Consider the following 6,000-nt stretch of genomic DNA (forward strand, 5'->3'; position numbering starts at 1 on the left):
TCCTGGCACAATAAACTAAAAAAAGAGAGCAAAATTTACTGCCAGGTTGTCTATAACAAAATCAGTGTTTCAAATAGCAAATCCTGTGTTCAGTTAAGATTGTATCCTTCATTGTTGGCAGTGGGAATCCTGACTGTCAGCGCATCAACCACTGTGAGTGCCCCGGAGAGATCCTGCCTCCTTGGCAGTCCCAGGATCAGCACCTTGGACTGCGGCCGTGACACACACTGGTGCAGAAAGACCTAAATGATCCAGCTGAGCTGTAGGAAAGCAGCAGGATGCTAGGCTGATCTATTGGTAGTTTTGAACTTTCATAACAGCTGAACCAATGTTATTTTGAATCAGTAAAGTTTGCAGTTAACCATAACTTTATAACACAGAAACCTACAGATAAAGTCAAATTAACCTGATCCAACTCTTGCTGAAAAAATAAAAATTGCCAGGGAAGTAGAAGTGCATATTAACTTTAAAAATACACACACCTTCATTATGAATGATAATAAAGTGTGGAATTCCTTTGTATTTTATTGTTGTTATGTTTAAGCATCTAGCATGTGCTAACTATAGGTTGATTTTACCAGTCTAATCTAGCATACTCCTTATTTGTGTTGGCTTTGTTTGATGGAGCACCAATTAAAAGTGCCCAATGTGGACCATCAGAAATTTAGATAGAAGCTGCAGTAAGTATAAAAGTTATTTTTATAAAATGGTCACTATATACTGACAGTAGTGCATGAGACATGTAATCTTAAAAAAAGGCATGTGCCTCTGTGTCTTCTGATGCTCCTAACGGCATGTGCAGGATTTCACAGACCGGAGGAAAACAACCAATCAGAGCCAAGCTGGAGCCTGATGTCGTCTCAGAGCAGCTGTCAATCACTCACGAACTCTGATCAAACGGTCAAACAAGGCAGTTCTGATCAAATGTGAATCAATATTCTGTTACTGTAATGCCTATTTCTCACCTCAAATAGTTTCAGAAACATATTGTAGTGTACTGTAGTGTAAATGAGAAATGTGTCATCATGTTTAGATCTATTGAGGAAATACCAAGCACCACCCACCAGCCGGAGCACAGCAATAGGAACGCTCTCTCTGAAATGACCTGTGATTGGCCAAAGTCTTACATCAAGGGCTAGATTTGTTAAAGCCTGAAAACAGAGCCATGAGGAGGTGCAAAAGTCTAGTTATCTCTCAGAACACTTATTAATTACAATATGCTGAAAGGTTATTATGTAATTTTTGCCCAATGAAGCCAAAAATATTCTGCCTACTGCAGGTTTAATCTCTGCTGCTTTTTAATAATAAATAAATCTAATCTTTAACACAGTACGTGCATATAACTAAAGGAAAAATATTAGAAGTATAAATATCAGCAAATCCACAACTGAACAATGGCTGGAATTCCTTCAGCCCTTCTCCTCAGGGCAAACTGCCTACAGCAAATTAGGCATGCAATGGAAAACACAGCTCCAGTAATTTTAGAACAAAATGTTTAACAGCATTAGTCATGCTGGCTTAAGAACAGCCCGAAAATCAACCTGCTTCTACAAACCCTTAAAAATGTCCCCCAAGGACAGATACGTGTCATTTACAACATACATCGCTCGAAGCCTATTGTGTGGAACAGCACACAAGGCTTAAATGGATCTGTCACTGGAACCACCTAGCAAGATGACATGAATCAATTGGCTAAAGAGAGTTGTGTACACAAACCAGTGATGCGACCTTTGTGTTTGTGTTTCTCAGTCAGACACCTGCGGACAGCACTCACATGCAGTCACATGGGAAATCATGAGGGAACCATTGCTACAGAACTATCTAGCTTATTAGCATTAGGAACAGCTGCCAAGAAGATATTCGTGAGAACCATGGGCATTTTGTTGGGGATGTGACATTGCAAACACAAAGGATCTTGTCCACCTCAGGCCGAATGGACACCGAGGTCCACAGTGACTAATATCGCAGTGTATTGCACTTTTTATGCTGCAGTGGTGTCAGCTAAGAGAACAGATTTGTTTGTCAGAGTCGCTAAGAAATCAATTGTGGCAATAAGAGAATGCTGAAATGAGAACAAGGCTGGCTCCAAATCACTCCTTATTCTGTGTAACGTATGTGTCCCTAATATGAGTTGATATTCAAGGATGGAAAAGCAACTCCTTTCTGTCTTGATCTGCCGGTGACAATACCTGCATCTTTCAGCAGAATTAGCAGTCATACTGAATGCCCACACTGTTTGTGCAACCTTTTTATGTTACCTGCCAAAAAATCATACGCGCACTACAGCTTCAAGTTCCTGCCAATACAAAACTATTGTGTGATCACAATAAAGACTCTAGCCTAAAGATTTTCATTTGTATAGCAGGAGAGGTGAAAAGAAGCTTTATCACATCAGTGTTGTATATTTTCTTTACCCACTACATAAGGAGAATGAATGGTAATGCATTCTGATTTGGTCATTTTGGGTGATGCAATGCGTAGTTTGCATTTAAAATAGGCTTGTCATTCAAACATTGAATCGCGGTTAATCACATGATTGTCCATAGTTAATCGCGATTAATTGCAAATTATTCATAAATGTTTTTATCTGTTCAAAATGTACCTTAAAGGGAGATTTGTCAAGTATGTGTTTACTATTATCAACATGGGAGTGGACAAATATGTTTGCTTTATGCAAATGTATGTATATATTTATTATTGAAAATCAATTAAAAACACAAAACAATGACACATATTGTCCAGAAATCCCTCACAGGTACTGCATTTAGTATAAAAAATATGTTCAAATTACAACATGGCAAACTCAAGCTCAACAAGCAACAACAGCTGTCAGTGTGTCAGTGTGCTGACTTGACTATGACTTGCCCCAAACTGCATGTGATTATCATAAAGTGGGCATGTCTGTAAAGGGGAGACTCGTGGGTACCGTTAGAACTCATTTTCATTCACATAACTTGAGGTCAGATGTCAAGGGACCCCTTTGAAAATGACTTAGCCAGTGTTTTCTCTGCTTAAGTTTGGAGCGTTATTTAGCCTCCTTTCCGACAAGCTACTATGACATGGTTGATACCAATGGATTGCTTAGGTTTTGTAGTTTCATATGATGCGAGTATCATCACTCTAGCTTTAAGCTCGCTACAACCTAAAAATCGCAAGTTGTGTTAATGCGGTAAAGAAATTAGGTGCGTTAGCACGTTATTATTGCGTTAACTTTTGAAAGCCCTAATCTAAACAGAAATGCATTAATGTCAGTATTGAATTCAGGCTTTCTCACACTGCCTGCATCCAACTCACTGATAAGGGCCAAACAGAGCTGATGGTGGTCAGCTGGACACACCACAAAAACTACATCTGAGGGTCAGTCAAACACAGCTCAATGACACCCGATTGGCTGACTGTCAGCTTGGTGTGTAGGTGTGTGTAAGTGACAGCTTCATTCCAGTTCAATAGGGATCTGTGATACGTTCTCTCATAGGGCGTAAAAGTCATTAAGTGGGGGAGGGATCCTTTAAGGGCACTGTGCCTATAGATGAAGATAAGATATCACAGCTTAACAATGCTCTTGTCTCTTTCAATGGTCTCTATGTATTACTCAAATTATTACTCAGGGTGAATTCCTCTCCAAATATGTGGCGATGGAATTACCTCTCGTCCTCTGAAACCTTGATCTGAGCATGAGGTTATTGTCATTGTAAATGACCAGCCAGCTATCAACTGTCTTGCAATTTTGACCAATTTACCTGCTCAAGTACAGTAGGATTGACTTTAATTATCTCACTTCAAATAGCTTTCATGTTTAGAGTCTCATGTGAGGAATATTTAATTAGACAATCACATCTGAAAAAGCTCTTACACTTTCATTAGTGAAATGTGACAGGCTGAGCACTGTAAAGTACTGGGGAAGAAAGATTATGATCAATATCACGTTCCTAACCATTACCAAAATATAGTCACTCTATCTGATCATTTTGCTTGAAAACATTCACTGCACGTTCAGTGACTAGTGAAAACATGGGCTGAAATGAAATATTGAAAAGGCACATTGTGTGGTTTACTTTACATGGCCTTCAATTATGTCTCTAAACGCCAGGGTGAATCAAAGAAGGATTAAAACGGATTTTATCTCTCAAACTGGAAGCTGCAAGGATGCCAGATGAAACAGATGTGTGTATATTTGTTGTGCTGTACAGTTGCCTTCCTACAAAATCAGAAGCTTGATCCAGATTTAACATGTTTCCAGGTGTGATGCACATCTGTTTCACTGTCCTGAATACACATTAAAACACTTTTTTAACAAGGCAGGCTTACTGTATTTTGAAATCCATGAGTTGATCATATTTAAATAAATGTTCAAATAACTTGAATCATTTAAAATTAGAAATGTTATTTTAAATGTAATACAAAGACGGCTTTAAAAGAAACCAAACTCTGTATCAAAACATGGATAAAAGGCCAGACTTGAGGCAGGGATTTTTTTTTACATTGCAGTTTTTCTATGTCATTTTCTCCCTCACACTTCTCAGACCCGCAGCTTTGAGGCTCTTACATGTTGCAAATGCTCATTTTCAAAGAGATTACAACACATATCTGTCAGAAGCAGAATTGCATGGATATTATGCATGGGGGACGACTCAGAAGTCTGCCAGTGGGGAACACATTGCAGTGTGCCTGAACCATCACCAGAGATTAGGGGTGACTTCCTAAAATGGGACAAGACCAGGCTTGCGGGGCTGACCAGGTTGGAACCAGCTGTAGACGTGCTTTAGCTGCACAATTTCACTTTATTTGCAGCTCACGTAGATAAGGGGGAATCAAACAACTATGTCAGCTACAAGTATTTCCTGAAGCGATTGGCCTCATATAACTCACTGAAAAGAGTGATACCCTGTAGTGCTTTACAGAATACTTGTTGCCATTAATACAGTTATGCCACACACAACAAATCCAGGTACACAGTTTTTTAAAGGAGGAAGAAGGGTCACATACAAAAGCTTAATTTTACACATTTTCAAAGTATACATTCTACTGGTAAAGTTCTATGTGTAAACTGTAAATATCAATTGGAAAAATGTTAAATTAACAACTATTCCAGTTAAAGTGCACAATTTATTATTATCAGTTACACTTTCTTCTTGAATAAAAATGTATGACATCTGTGCATTCTCAGTCACAGTCACATTATGTCACATTATGCCAGCTTGTGAATTGAGTTAAAAGTTAATATAAAAGTTTTTGTTATACTAATATGAGAGAGATAATTAAATACAGTGGTATGGCAAAACAATCGATAGCTGATGCAGCTGTGCCACATGTCAAGTTTTAGCCTGTCTGTGCACATCCAACATTTACTAACAACGCAGACACTGATGGGCGTAGAACATGGAGAACTTCAAGGAGCTTGGAGAATGTTGGTTTACTATGAAAATAAACCTGCACGGGTGTTGTTTCCTGGTCACAATCCCGCGTCAGCTCATGTCCGTGCGACTGTCCTTATGGAAAGGATGGTCTGCCCATCCGGGTCCGTGTAGTTAGAAAATGTTGGATGTGAACGGACAGGCGAAAAACCTGCCGCATGGACTTGTTGCACCAGTGACTTTGGCTCTGCGGACACTCACCGCTATACACCGATCAGCCATAACAATAGGATAGCATGGGCACCCTGACCGGTCTGCGGCTACTCAGCCCCATATGTAACAAACTGAGATGCACTGTGTGTTCTGACACCTTTCTCTCAGAACCAGCATTAACTTTTTCAGCATTAACTTTTCAGCAGTAGCTCTTCTATTGGATCGGACAACACTGGCCAGCCTTTGCTCCCCACATGCATCAATGAGCCTTGGCCGCCCATGACCCTGTCGCCGGTTCACCGGTTTTCCTTCCTTGGACCACTTTTGGTATGTCCTGACCACTGCAGACCGGGAACATCCCACAAGAGCTGCAGTTTTGGAGAAGCTCTGACCCAGTCCAGAAAACTGTCCACCATGGGCTGCCACTTGAATT

Source organism: Sebastes umbrosus, chromosome 1, assembly GCF_015220745.1.
Source record: "Sebastes umbrosus isolate fSebUmb1 chromosome 1, fSebUmb1.pri, whole genome shotgun sequence".
Lineage (NCBI taxonomy): Eukaryota > Metazoa > Chordata > Actinopteri > Perciformes > Sebastidae > Sebastes > Sebastes umbrosus.